The sequence below is a fragment of the Phocoena sinus genome, chromosome 2 (genome assembly GCF_008692025.1).
Source record: "Phocoena sinus isolate mPhoSin1 chromosome 2, mPhoSin1.pri, whole genome shotgun sequence".
NCBI lineage: Eukaryota > Metazoa > Chordata > Mammalia > Artiodactyla > Phocoenidae > Phocoena > Phocoena sinus.
The window spans coordinates 140,479,850-140,495,867 of record NC_045764.1 but is presented as its reverse complement, the minus strand read 5'-3'; the positions used below and the strand labels follow the sequence as shown (position 1 = coordinate 140,495,867).

General features: G+C 39.4%; 1 protein-coding gene across 1 annotated transcript in view; it reads right to left on the bottom strand.

Moving 5' to 3' along the window:
• SYNE2 (spectrin repeat containing nuclear envelope protein 2) overlaps nucleotides 1-14,490 on the bottom strand; it is a 317,234-nt gene extending 302,744 nt beyond the window's left edge. The window contains 1 exon segment of the mRNA XM_032621163.1: nucleotides 14,342-14,490. The gene's annotated coding sequence lies outside the window, so the exon portion shown is untranslated.
• Between the last annotated feature and the right edge of the window lie 1,528 nt (nucleotides 14,491-16,018).

Here is a 16,018-nt window from a genome sequence, read left to right as displayed (position 1 = left end):
GTTAAGATTTGTTTCTGAAATGTATTATTTATTTAGAAAAATATTTGCCAATTTTAGTGGCAGCTGCAGAAATGTTTTCACACTCAGAAATTAATCTGCTATTAAAAATGGGAAAAGGAAGAGTGATTTGCTTTTCCCATTTGGCCTGCGCTACTACAACCAACCCAAATTACACACGTCTTCATCAACAGATGCACCAGCTGCTGCTTGGCCAGGTACCCATTCTTTCTCTTGAACTGTGTTCTTACAGAGGAAATTAACAAAATTAACCTTTTTCAGATAAGGGTCCATTTTGTCTTATAATGACCAAGTCCCACTACAGCCCTCAATCACACATATATGATTGCTAAGTTTCTTGCTTAACTTAGAAGTTTTCTGACCAAATTTTATTCTACTACTCAAGCTTAATTAAGTTAAATATTATACAAACATGAACTAAATTCATGTAGAGTTGAGCATTCTACATGAGACCATATTAATTCATCCATTGAACAAATATCCACTGGGTGCTTACTACTTGCCAGGCACTGTATCAGTTACTAAGGACGTAAAGATGAGTAAGTGGGAAAGGTTTTCCAGAGAGAGGAACAGTGTGCTCCGGATGCATAAATGACAGCAGTCACTAATTGCCTAGGAGAATCTAAAAAAGCAAGGCTTGTCCTAACAGGCTTAATGGAAAAGGAGCAGTTTTTACCTTCCCACCCTCAAGATTTTCCTGGTAAAGCAGGTAGGACCTGGCAAATGTAGACTGGTGGATGAGGAAGCTTGCCAGGATAAGTGAATCTAGTCAAATTACATATCATTAATAAGTGCAAAAATAAGTTTGTTCCTCCAATCCACCACCACAACAGAGCCAAGGGTTAAGAAATGGATTAAATGGAAGAAAATATTTACAAATAATGCAATCAACAAGGGATTAATCTCCAAAATATACAAACAACTCATACAACTCAACAACAACAACAAAAAAAACCCAATAGAAAAATGGGCAGAAGACCTAAATAGACATTTCTCCAAAGAAGACATACAGACGGCCAAAAAACACATGAAAAGATGCTCAACATCGCTAATTATTAGAGAAATGCAAATCAAAATCACAATTAGGTATCATCTCACACCGGTCAGAATGGTCATCATCAAAAAGTCTCCAAACGATAAATGCTGGAGAGGGTGTGGAGAAAAGGGAACCCTCTTGCACTGTTGGTTGGGATTGTAAATTGGTACAGCCACTATGGAGAACAGTACTACGGAGGTTCCTTAAGAAACTAAAAATAGAGCTACCATATGACCCAGCAATCCCACTACTGGGCATATATCTGGAGAAAACCATAATTCGAAAAGATACACGCACCCCAATGTTCACTGCAGCACTATTTACAATAGCCAAGACATGGAAGCAACCTAAATGTCCATCAACAGAGGAATGGATAAAGAATATGTGATACAATGTAATATTACTCAGCCATAAAAAAAGAATGAAATAATGCCATTTGCAGCAATACAGATGGACCTAGAGATTATCATACTAAATGAAGTAAATCAGACAAACATCAAGTGATATCACTGATATGTGGAGTCAAAAAAAAAATGATACAAATGAATTTATTTCCAAAACAGAAACAGACTCACAGATTTAGAAAACAAATTTATAGTTACCAAAGGGGAAAGTTGGCGAGGAGTAACAGATTAGGAGGTTGGGATTAACATATACATACTACTATATATAAAATAGATAACAACAAGCACTTACGTACAGCACAGGGAAATCTACTCAGTATTCTGTAATAACCTATATGGGAAAATAATCTGAAAAAGAATAGATATACGTATATGTATAACTGAATCACTTTGCTGTACACCTGGAACTAACACAACATTGTAAATCAACTATACTCCAATATAAAGTAAAAGTTAAGCAAGTAAAAAATAAAAAGAATGTGGTTATAATTACAAAAAATAAGAAGAAATGGATTCAAGTATTTTTAGGGGGTGAAAGAAATCTTTGAAATCTAAATTATGTATACTGGATAAAAAGTCAAACTATAGTTCAAATTTATTTTCTACAAAATGGAATATACAATTCATTTGCTTTTACGAGGGTTTTTTGGTACTATAAATGTGTGTATTAAAGTAATGTTTTTAATGTTACAGAAAACTAAAAAATGATAAAAATCTATCCACAGCCCCACCACCCAAATATCATCACTCCTAATAGTTTGGTGAATTTTTAGACTACTTTTATCTCTAACATAGGTTTTTTAATTTTGTTTTTATAGTGTTGTAATTATACCACAAAATTTTTCTTGATTCTGCTAAATATTAAGCATCAGTATTTCCATGTTATTAGTCTCCATAAACATCATTTTAATGCCTACATTGTATTTTTTAAATAAACTTATTTATTTATTTTTGGCTGTGTTGGGTCTTTATTGCTGCGCGCGGCTTTCTCTAGTTGCAGTGAGCGGGGGCTACTCTTCTCTGCAGCGCGCAGGCTCCTCATTGCGGTGGCTTCTCGTTGCAGAGCACGGGCTCTAGGAACAAGCGTTTCAGTAGTTGTGGCACGCAGGCTCAGTAGTTGTGGCTCATAGGCTCTAGAGCGGAGGCTCAGTAGTTGTGGCACACAGGCTTAGTTGCTCCACGGTATGTGGGTTCTTCCCAGACCAGGGCTCGAACCCATGTCCCCTGCACTGGCAGGTGGATTCTTAACCACTGCACCATCAGGGAAGTCCCACCTACATTGTATTTTTTTTTTTTTTTTGCACTGTGAGCAGGATATGATACATTGTATTTTGATGGTACATAAAAATTTGAATCAGAAAAGAACAGCAAGGATTAATCTCCTAAAACTTCTCAAGACCGGGGGAAAAAAATGTTCTCTTATTGTTTAGCCTTCATTCATTTATTATTATCCAGTAGTTTACCCAGAACATATTAATGTACAGCTTGTATGCTTCAGGCACTATGCTGGGTGGTTAGCAAGATAATCAATCCTCGGAAAAATGATCTCCAAGACAAGAGGGATACATAATCCCTCACCTTATTGGATTCCTGGCCATTGTTACCACTGTGCTTCAGCTCTGTTCTGTGCAGATTAGATCAAATAATTAAGTGAGTTATGCTATGAGACTAATTTCCAGGACAGGAATGGTGAATGGGCCGCAATAAAAAGGACCCAGGCTTACCTGAGCTAGAACAGAAGCAAGTCTGACCTCAAGATCCCTGCCCATGGTGAGAGAAGGACCAACACACATGAGCGCTGGATGGCTATCAAGTAAAGGACAATGCTTCCCATGCAGGCTTGGAATACCCTAGCTACACTAAATCTAATCTGGGAAGCTGAACGGTCTTTGAGGAGGCAATGCCACGTCGCAGAATTATTCCTAGACTAGTGGTTTACAGACCTGAGTTCTGGTTCTCATTCTGGCCCAAGCACAGAGAATGCATTTAACATATCTGAACCATAATTTTCCCCATCCATAACATAAGGGTGGATCTAGACATTCTCTAAGAGCCCTTCCAGCTAAATAAATCTGTGATTTTATGAGGCTATAAAAAGCAGGACTCACAGTCCACAGAAGTACCAAACCCAGCCATCTTACCACTTTTAAAGCATTATTTCAAACAACAAGAATGAAGAAAAATCAGTTCCTTGCTGCTCTAGAAGTTACGTACCTTCCAGTTCAATTACTGAGCTATTTTGAGTTGTGATCAATCCTCAGTCTGGCTGGCAATGCCGACAAGGCCAGGGCTGGGGTTTGAGCCTCTGGATCGTCTGGGAGGACAATCTGCTGTGTTCTCGAATGTGGCCACAAGATCAACACCTTCCCCATGGACCCACAGAGTGGGTGTGATGGATACAAATCTGATTTTCTAATGCAAATGTTCAAAGTATCACCTTGATGACTGAAGTTCACACTCTCATTACATGACATTCTCTGACAGTATGGAAACTAGAGAATAAATTCTCTTTATTATTGAAAAATTATTTTCAATTTTTCTCAAAATGATTATTATTTCCATGTTATTAGGGTTAACTTTATAAATTCTTTAATAATTAGAGAATAATCCACACCATTTAAAAGACACAACATTAATAAGACTGCTACCCTGATAAGTATAAGATAGTCTGTCAAACAATTTAGATACATATCTACACAATATAAAATTGACACAAATACATCCAGTAAGTAAACAAACTTTGCACTTAATAATTGCCTTTGTGCCTAAAAATCACACAATGTACTCTTAAACTCACTCCTATTCTACCTACCTCTCGAAATCAAAGTCTATCACTTGAAAAGAAAAAAAGGAACAAAATGTCATATAATAAACAATTGGGCAACAGAGCATGCATTCCACCCTGCCTTACAGGAATTACAGTCTGTTAGTCTTATCAAAAAAATCAAAAAAATAAAAAAATAAAAAAAATTTAAAAAATAAAAAAAAAAATCATTACTCATCTGAAGATGACAAAGCCAAAAAGAAAAAAAAAAGTACCACATGGACACAGGGCGGGAAGGGAAGGGTGGGACGAACTGGGAGATTAGGATTGACATATACACACTACCACGTGTAAAATAGATAGCTAGTGGGAACATGCTTATAAAGCACTGGAAGCTCAGCTCGGTGCTCTGTGATAACCTAGATGGAGAGGGGGAGGTCAAAGAGGGAGGGGATATAGGTTTACTTATAGCTGATTCACTTCACTGTACAGCAGAAACTAACACAACATTGTAAAGCAATTTTACTGCAATTAAAAAAATAAAATAAAATAAAATTTTTAAAAAGTACCATCAGCTCTCAATGACCCAAGCACACATATTTCTTATGTTGCATTAGTCAGAGTCCCCTTCCTCAACCAAGGACATTAAACAGAGGTGATAAGTTTGTGTGTCTGCCTGTATGTACACCTTTGCAGGTAATGAGTCCACCCAACAGTACATTCGGAATCTTTTTCGAGACAGAGGCAGTGCGGGTGTTAAAGCTACTTTCACCCTGTGAAATGGCATCATTATCTGTCCGTGCTAGTACACATGGGGTTGGAGGGCTCAGTCACTAGAAAGCAGCAAGATCCCATGTTGATGGCAGGGAGGGGAGGTGGGTGGCCAAGTACAATTAAGAAAACAGCATCCATTCAACTAGCTTATTCTCGGAACATCTTCCCTCAGCTTCAATTAAGTGTTCAGTAAATGCAAGCTGAATATCTTGAATGAACACGCAGCCAACTGCATACTGAACACATAGCTAACGGCGCTACCTCCACGACTCACAGCTCAACATAGTCAAAGTAGAACAGGTGACTTCACTTCTGGCCATGAAGGAATTACAGTATCCACAGTCAACCTTCTTCTAGGAAAAAAAACTATTTTTAACAGGAAGCATTTTAAGAGTACAACAGGCAGTGTGGGAGGGTCATCCTTCTCGGAGGGAAACAAGCGAGGTGAGCCCCAGGATTGTCCGTGCTTTCTACCTGGAGACAACGCGCAGACCTCAGCGCTTCGAGGGAAACTTTCGCCAGATAGAACAGGGCAACCTCGCAGGGATCAGAATTCACAAAGGCTGAGATGGCCAAAGCAGAGAAGGAAGCAGGGCTGGGCAGAGGATGAGATGAGCTGCAAAGCGGGCTCCTGAACAGCCTCTCCCAACCCCACAGTGGGCTCAGGAGGCGAAATGGCCCTTCAGAGCTGTCCTGACTTGGTGTAGATGGTCCTCACACTTCCACTTCATCAGTCACTAGAGGTGGGGCCCCTGCATCCCCACCCGCCCCTGTGAAGGGGCGTAACACCGGGAGAGGTGGCTTGCTGCTGCTGGGGCGATCCCAGAAAGGCTGGCAGCCCTCCCAGAGGCTGGGAGACCTGGGCTGAGTTCTTAAGGTCATCAGTCTAGTGATCTTACTTCCCTGCTTAAAACACTTCAGAGGCTCCTCATCAACTGCACAGCATTCCAGGCTCTTCAAGATCTGGCACCTTCCTCCTTCTCTATCCCCATCTCCTGACCCAGGCTACAAACATGGCAAATGAATCCAAGCTCTCTTTAATGTCCCATGTTGTCTCTCACTTTTCTGTCTTTGCACATGGTGCTTCTCCTACCCAAGCTCCGGGGGAATGAGAAGGTCTGCCTTGTGCTCCCTATACACCCCATACGTCAAACTCAGCACAAATATTCCAACTGTCAGGTCCCTGTGTCTGAGACCCCATCCGATCCGTGAGCTTCTGGAGAGTACCACCTCCTTCTTTGTAGCCACAGCACCAGACACCAAGTCTGATGCAAAGTAGGACACTAAACAAATGTGCAAGGAGTCAATGCAGGGATGAAAGGATAGAACCATTAAGCATACTCACCAGGTACCTCCTACCGAAACTGTGCTAAGAGTCACTTCTCCCTTCTCCCCACAAGGCTGCTGTACCCCCATGTTCTCTAATCTTAGAAATTTTACCTGCATTGTGGTCTATGACAGGACCTATTTTCTCCTTTTTAATTTACCCTCAATATTCCGTCCTGTCTGATATGGTCTAGGAGCGGGAAGATGCTCACACACTTCTCTTCTGGCCCCAACAACCCGGCCATGGCCCTTCTCTAAACTTTGAGCTTCATGGCTGTTGTTTGTTTGGTTTTTTTTAACATCTTTATTGGAGTATAATTGCTTTACAATGGTGTGTTAGTTTCTGCTTTACAACAAAGTGAATCAGTTATACATATACATATATCCCCATATCTCCTCCCTCTTGCGTCTCCCTCCCACCCTCCCTATCCCACTGCTCTAGGTGGTCACAGAGCACTGATTGATCTCCCTATGCTATGTGGCTGCTTCCCACTAGCTACCTATTTTACGTTTGGTAGTGTATATATGTCCATGCCACTCTCTCACTTTGTCCCAGCTTACCCTTCCTCCTCCCCGTATCCTCAAGTCCATTCTCTAGTAGGTCTGCGTCTTTATTCCCGTCTGCCCCTAGGTTCTTCTGACCACTTTTTTTCTTTTTTTTTTTTAGATTCCATATATATGTGTTAGCATGTGGTATTTGTTTTTCTCCTTCTGACTTACTTCACTCTGTATGACAGGCTCTAGGTTTCACGGCTGTTTTTCATCCCCTGGACCAGGGGACCCACCCCTCATCCACTAGGTCATCCACCACCACCCAATGCCCCTTCACAAAATTCTCTTCCTGATGCCACAATACACTTTTTCGCTTCAAAACAATTCACTAGCTTCTGCATTTTAAGCAACAAAAACAGTGCTACATTTATATTTCATCACAGAAAACATCAGGCTCTGGTCTAGGACAACTTTTCCCAAATTCAAAATATTCAATACCTCTGTAGGGAAGGGATATTTATCATCTAATATAAATTCCTTTTTTCTTTTTTTGTTGCATGTTCAACCTTTATTAACTGCCACTTCTTTATATCTAGAGTACAATGAAGCTTGCACTTACAATAATATAAAAGGACTCTGAGGCTTTGCAATGTCCTAAAAGCTTATGAAACTCAAAGAAAATTTCAGTTGTAGTCAAGATGTTTATAATGTTAATAGTCTAAGTCTCTGAAAATGAGCAATCTAAGTATGTTGGGTCCAGTTATGGCAGAAAACAGATAAAGTAGAAGATACAGATCTATATCCAAGAAGACCCACTCTAGACAAATTATATTAGCGCAAATTTCAACTATGTTGATAAGTGCTATATATATATCCTAGAACGGCAGCAAACTATAGCTAATGCCTGACACACCTAAAGCTAAAAGGTTCCAACAATGAAAACATGCCTTTCCCATCTCAGTCCCCAGAAGGTACAAGTGAAAAATAAAACAAACACAATCGATTTAAGGAACAAATAAGAATATAAATACATACAAAAGCTAAGTAACCAGCCCTTGAATAATTTAAAGCTGATTATAATCTCTCCTATATCATATCTGCTCAAATGTATTCTGCCCTTTTCTGTGTTTACTGAAACTGAATTTGGTTATACATAGATTATTATTATAAAATATAATAAAATCTCCGCAAAAAGCAAGACTCATTCCAAATATCAAAGGCCAAAAACTGCTCACAAAGATTCACATACAAATGAAACTCATGGAATGCAGATAATTCCTGAGGCTTGACTCATAAGGCTAAATATGGTTGAAAGGACAAGATCACAAGGAATATCTGCCCATAGTCAGTACAAAGTGTGCCTGTCCAAAACCACATTTACTCACTGCATTCGATTCAGTTTAAAAAAAAAAATAGAAGGCTATATAAAAGAAATTATAATGAATGGGAATTGTGTTAAAAAATAACAACTGTTTCTTCTTTCTAAGCTTTCTGTTGTAATAGTAGAGTGAAGAAGCACATGCTTGATCTTAAATTTTAAAATATAAAAGAATAAAAGAGAACTGAAGCATATTTAACCAATAAATGACACCTAGTTCATGATAAAATAGAGTGCTTACTATGCATTAAGCATTTTACATAATACACTAAGTATTTATACATATTTCATTTAAGCACCGTAAAACATCTCTGACAGGGACACTAGAAATATTACCAATATTGGGGGAGTGAAGTGCCTTATCCAAGTGGCTCAGCCAATGAACTGAGTCTCAGAGCCATATCTGTCTCACTCTTGAGTCCACATTCGCAACCCCTGTTTCATATAATCCCAAATTATGACAGTCAGGAGAAGAAAACTTTTCAAGTAATTATATAATTCACTTTTAATAACATCAACATTTGTTTTTAATCAAGAGTGATGGAAATTCCTTGACCCACTAAATATAATATCTGGAGTATGATTTAAGTTTTCTTTGGTGACTTAAAATCATCATTATCAATTACTGTACTTGGCTCTAATTACAACCATGTATGGCACTTTATCTAGCTCCTCACGAAATTCATCCTAAGGAGTACATTATTCAAGATGACATTTTTCAGGATGCAAAAAGAACTACCTCTTCTCACGCTGGCTCTGCCGCATACCCTTGCCATGACCACAGGCAGTCACCTGAGGCTCTCTGAGCTTCCAATTCCTCTGCTGTAACATAGGGGCCCAGGGCCCTGCCTACCTCACAGAGTTTGCTAGAAGGCTCTAATTAAATAATTAATATAAACATGATCAAGAAACTATAAACTGCAGCAGGACTGTAGGCTTTATTATCTCCCTTCAGTGAAATGCTTGGATTTTAAACTCTTCCTCTCAGATACTACTTTAAAAAGCAATGAAATTCATATATGGCTAACAGTTTCCACAGTTCGACAGTAGTTTGTCTGGCTAGCCACTCAGAAGTACATTACAGCTTCCAGTGATGAACATCAGCAATTGTGCTTTTGTTCTAATGGCTTCTGCAAGCCCACAGCACTAAGGCTTGAGAAGCTTGTTTCCTCGAGTGGTGTGAATACGTAGTATCTTAACCACTGGACATGTACACAAAATGCAACAACAGGCTCCCTGATGTGGTAGATTAATTCAGACTTTGAGAGAGTAATTAATTCTGACTTTTTGCATTTCTTTAAGGAAATTAATCTGTGTTATACCTCCGACGCAAAGAATCAAATTATTCGTCTATAGCAACATCCCACAAAGTAACTGAAGACAAGAAACAACCATGTGAACAGCTTCATAGGTAATTAGAAGATGTAAAAGGTTTCCTCTAAAAAACAAACCAAGTTCTGACACATATGAACAGATAATTCACCTAAGAGGAAAATACTAAACAACATATGTAAAAATGTTCACCTTCCCTGGTAGACAAAGAAGATATATGCTACACTATATACACAGTAACCATTTGGGAAATTAATATGGTGGTATGTAGCTTGAAACATAAAAATGCTCAATAGTCCCACTCCTGGGAATTTATCCCAAGAAGCAATTAATTAGACATATATAGATAAGTAGACATATACATTCTCAATTAACATTGGAATGCTTTGCAAAATCTGATACATCAACCTGAAAAAAAAAAAAAGTTTTTAATCAAAACAAAACCAATCGGGGCTTCCCTGGTGGCGCAGTGGTTGAGAGTCCACCTGGTGATGCAGGGGACACGGGTTCGTGCCCCAGTCCGGGAGGATCCCACATGCCGCTGAGCGGCTGGGCCTGTGAGCCGTGGCCGCTGAGCCTGAGCGTCCAGAGCCTGTGCTCTGCAACAGGAGAGGCCACAGCAATGAGAGGCCCGCATACCACAAAAAAAAAAAAAAAAAAAAAAAAACAATCATTTAAAAGTCTATGAAAAAAAAAAAAGTCTATGGAAAATACTAAACAAGAAAATACTAAGTAAGATAAACAGAATATGTTTATGTTCGATAGGAATGTCAATATATAAATACATATTCATGTGGGCAAAGACTGAAAAGGTAAAGTGCAAAAATGAAAATTGTTGTTAGTGATGTAACTTACGGAATTCTCATTCAAAACATTTAAGCATTGTTGCTACCTCATCTTCTAAATGAAAAATATGTAACTCGTGCCATTTCTTGAAAAACCACTTAAAATCAACTTCTGCCAAAACATTTCCACCAACTGAAATAAAATACCTAAAATTTAGGTTATTATCTATAAAATAAGAAATAAGCAGAAAAGAAAATATTCCCTTAAGAATGTGATTTGTGGTTAATAAGAACAATAATAGTAAACCTACGTCTTCCCAGTGCCCCTACGATGTTTATCACTGGTTGGTACTACAAACCTAAGAATCCCCACGATAACCTTTACCAGTTTGTTGAATTCTGCTGCAGTGCTTTTCCAGACTAACTGAAGAACTTAATCTTGTGGTATTTGTAAAATATGTTATCTGTGGCGTACTGAAGGGAAAACACAAGTATTTTTGTCTACTCTTGCCTATTTATCTGAACACATTTAAATCTCCTCCTTTGTCTCAGTCCTTGTTAGATGAACTTTGGAAGCCCCTAGATTTCTCTGGGGAGTTACATATTATCACTCTCTCTTGTCTCTCTGCACACAATTAACAGCCTATGTCAAATTGGCTTCTCCACCCTCCCAGCTTCCTTTCTAGGATACACTAACCCCCTGGGGAGGCTTTCTTGGAAGAAATGAAAGACAACAGACTATTTATGGCAACTGTCAGAATTCAGGGGATGAAGACCCTTTGTGGGCTCTGCCAGATCTCCCCGCAGATTTGTGGCCTGGATCTCTGGGGTCTGCCTGTCTCCTTCCTCTGCCCACAGTCAGCATTCCCTAGGGCTGACTCCAGCAGGTGGCCTCTCAACTAGAGGAGTTCATTTTTAGACATGTTGGGTCTCCTTTCTCTGCCTGGTGGGGAAGACATATTTGCAACAAGAAAACGATTTTAAAATTAACCTTCTGATAAAACTTGCCTGAAGGGAGGCTTCTCAGTATCTTTTATTGAGACAAATTAACCTCACCGCAGTTTTTCCCATTATCGTCTTCTTAGTTCATGAGGCAATATGGCTCTTTAAATTCCTTAGCATCCTTCAGGTACAGAACAGACTTCTCCTATGTACATTCCTTCCCTTGATAGACAGTAAGATCATTCTTTTCCCAATTTTATTATTCCTATATAAGCAAAGACCCAAAGTTTTCTTGGAAGGCTCTCAAACACTCCAGCCTGAAGGGACTTCCTTTCTTCCTGGATGTAACAGAATCCTCCATGCCCTGTGACCCTTAGCTATAGAGAAAAGGCGTGCTTTTTTTCCCCCTTAGGTTTATTATCCCAAAATGCAAGGGTTCAGTTACAATCTGCATATTATCATCTTCACATCCATGAATTCCTTCTGTCCCTAATGTAAAAGAAGAAGATTCCTCAAGGATCTGGGTTCTTTCATATGGTTAAAAGAACCAACAACATGTACTGAGAGCATGAAGCAAACCGCATTATTTAATGGATTGGGTCAGATATTTAGGGTTATGCCTAAAATTTGATTGCTGCTTTTAAAAAAAAAAGCTTCAGCAGCAGAAAATGAAATGCCTGAAATCTAGGAAGAATGGATGTCAGCAAATCATTATCTTGACTCCTGTGTGGCCCCAAATATAAGCTATATATTAACCAACTTGTCTAGACAACCAACCAATCCCCACAACCTCACCGCCCTCCACCCCAAGGTAAGGGTGTATACTGTCCCCACAGCAGGCCTGTTACTGGGGTTTTAGGTCCAATCCGGTGATGTGGATGTATCAGGCTCAGACCAACAAGATCTAGACATGCCGGCCCGGCGGGGCACAGAGTCACATTCAAGCTCCCACATGTGCCATTTCACGTTCACCCACCCACTCACCACCTATGTGGTACCAATTCAAATGGTCCAGCCTGTAAAATGCGGAAAGCCACACCTTGAGACAGACAGCCACAAGTGGCATGGTCAAGGAAACACAGGAAAAAAGAGGTAAACTGAGAATAATAAAGCAAATGAATACATACACAGAAAAACACAGACACATTCATTCTGAAATATAAAATGTGCCTCTTTGATCCCAAACACTTAGTGGCTTTTAAAAACACCATGATCAGCTAGAAAATGAGAGCCGTGACACTTTACACCAGTGTAGGTCTTCCAAAGCATTCTGCAATTCTATTTCAATCGCAATATTAAAACACGGAGATGGTTCTTCTTTCTATTTCCATGGTTTCCTTAACCTCTATTAAGGCAAAATATGAATGTAGGTAACCAAGTCAACTGCCATGCAGCAGGAAAAATGGAAACTCTCAGAAACCTCCTGTTTGTACAAATCGTTCCCCAAAACCTTCCTGCCAAACTTTTGACCTATTGTTTCTAAACTTACCAGTCCTTGGCAATGAGTGGTAATAAACTTAAAAAGTGAAGTTTTGGTCATGAATCATAGTTCCTATTTTGACTAACATTCTAAGTTATGTACTTCCCACTTTTTTCTTCAAGTTGCATGGGCCTGCTATTTTTATATATGAAAACAGCCATAAAGTGTCTTTTTTCTCTCCCTGAGGGCTTCCCATAATGTATTTATAGGACTGGAAGTTTTCCAAACCCAAACATAATTTACTGTGCCATTTTCAATGACTGACAATTTTGGTTTTGTTTTTCTCTTATCCTAAGGGAGAATCAACTGTCCAACAAACTGATGTATCCTTCATCCTTTTATCCTTAGAGACCAATGGTCAAAATTGACTTTGGTCTCAATTGGTCTATTTCTGGCTCTGAGTGGATGTTAATCCTCAAAAACAGGTTTGTTGGACTAAGTAACAAACTGGGCATCCAAGGGCAGTGGTTCTGACTCCTTCTGTCTTTTCACTCACTCACTGGGAGGCCTTGAACAAGTCTCTGTATTATCTTAGTTTCTCTGAACATAAGATGATTACCAAAGCAGTCAAAAGGAACAACTAGAGAGAAGCCCAAACACTGCAACAAAAGATCCCGCGTGCCGCACCTACGACCCAATGCAGCCAAAAATAAATAAATAAAATTGTTTTAATGCGGGGGTGGGGGTGGGGGGGCTGCTGGAACCACCCCAGAGATTTGAATGCGGTCAGGCCTTGATCTATTTCAAGTCCTTAGGAGCTCAGGGTCTACCCAAGAGGTATCCACACTGGGAGAATTTGGAGGTAGAGGCCCCTATGTGTGAATCACCTTATGAAGTCCCACTGGAGAGAAGGAAGAAAGAGTACTCAAAAACAGAGACACTTTCGCTTTCTAAGGTCAATCTATAGCAAATTCCTGTGATCAGCTCAGGAAAAAGGTAGGACCCTCGGGTCCATCACGGTTTAAACCAGAATCACTGGGACGACCCCAGTCCACAGACCTCCCTAGAGCACAACAAAGTTAAACAGAGGGATCTTCTAAGATACACCCCTTGCAACAGGCACTTTGGCCAGAGATCCTCTTCCATCCTGAAGTTTCTGGCATGATCTGGGGGCTTCGGGACCCTGGAGAGGGCATCAGCCAGCTCCTCCACCTCAGCAGCCAAGAATCACCATGGTGACACACTGTAGCCCTAGTCCCTCAAATACACCGGCCTAAAGATTCATGCCAAAAAACAGAAAAAAATGTACTGTAAATATTTACATTTTGAAAGTTTTATTTGTTATTTTTTAAGATGTGAAGTTCAGACACAGAAAACAAACTTACGGTGACCAAAGGGGAAGGGGGGGAGGGATAAATTAGGAGGTTGGGATTAACATCTACACACTACTATATATAAAATAGATAACCAACAAGGACTTACAGGGAACTATATTCAACATTTTATAATAACCTATAAGGAAAAAGAATATATATCTGAATCACTGTGCTGTACACCTGAAACTAACACGACACTGTAAATCAACTATACTTCAATTAAAAAAAAAAAAAAAGTGAGGTTTTTTTTCCCTCCACATTCCGGGCACTATTAATGAGTATTTCTTAACTCACCCAATGCTTTTTTCTATTCTGTTAGTCTAAATCAATCAAAGGACTTTCACTTCACCAGTCCCATTGTGCAACGTCCCATCAAGGTCTGTGATTCCAAAAAAGCAGGCGACAGCTTGAGTGAACCGGTCCAGTAACACCAGTGCACCTCCTCCACCCCAAGCTCGACTTCCCCTTAGAAGAAGGAAGTGATAGGGTTGGAAGACAGCCCTAAAATGTTGTCATTGTTATTGTGAATCTGTAAAGGATTTGGGGTTCTGCTCACAAAGATCCTGTGGGAAAGTCAGTGCTGCTAGTCCTATCTTCCACTTTTATCTACATCACATGCTACATTATTACTAGAAACTAGGACTCATAAAGTAAAAACTACCCCCAAAAAATGAAATCAGGATTATTTAAAAATCAAAGACTGAAAGGGTTCTCTTTACTCATGTGATGATGAAGTTAAAATTAATTTGGATGACACCATCTCTGAGAACTCTGCTTGTCTGCTAGTTTTAACTGCATGTCCTCTGCACAACAAAATTTCTTTAAACACTTTTCTCCTTTGATGATTTTTAATCTTTTACATCATTAAATGAATTTTATATCGCAAAACATGCAAAGAAAAGGAGAATTTCAGAACACCTGTGGTAATATTAATTTCGACTAAAAATACAGAAAGCTGAAAGAAAAATGCAGCTTGTTTTCAAAATGTTTAATATATTGCTAATTTTTCAGCAAGATTTTTGTTTTTGCTTTGGGATTGCACACTTAAAGTACATAGTTTTGTCTCTTTATGCCTCTAAAAATAAAAATGTTTCTTTTGAACAACACTCTTAAAGTTCTGGCTGTTCCCAGGACAGAAGAGACTAGTTAATCAGCAATTTTTAAGAGAAGGGAGCTCAGGCAGGTTACAGAAATTCTTCCCGGGAGCCCTTGGCCTATCCTCCATCCACAATATCCAGCAAATTACAGTACTTTGTTAGCTCCCAACAACAAAAGAGACCTACAGAGCCAGGAGGGTGGGAGTGAGGCAGTGGAGAGGGGGAGGGCAGAGGCGAGGTTGCTGGGAGATTGGGGGGGGGGGAGGCGGAAGCGATGCTCCAGGAAAAGGCAACCTCCAGTACTAAAAGTATTTTTAAATGTTTTTGTCCTTTTGTACAACAAAAAGAAGGTTAAAAAAATTTAAATGAACAAAACATTGGATGCTCTGAAGGATGGCTATCTAACAAATGCAGTAATTTGTAAGTAGAAAGAAACAAGGAAGAGAGAGAAGGAAGCAAAGAAGCCAGGAAAACAAAACCAATAGGAAGATTACACTTCAAGCCTGTGAAAGGTTTAACTGTCCTAATCCTGGTGTTTAAGATCCTTGAAAACAATAGCCTTCTAGAAAGCAGATACAAGTAGCCAACAAAAGAACAAACAGCCAAACATGTACCTCTGTCAAGTTCCTGCGCACTGGGGATAAAAAAGGGGAGGGAACCAAAATCATGAACCACCCAGATAGTTCTTTTTTTTTATTATCTTTATTTTATATTGGAGTGGAGTAACAATGTTGTGTTAGTTTCAGGTGTACAGCAAAGTGATTCAGTACATGTATCTATTCTTTTTCAAATTCTTTTCCCATTTAAGTTACTACCAAGTATTAAGCAGAGTTCCCTGTGCTACACAATAGGTCCTTGTTGGTTATCTAACAAC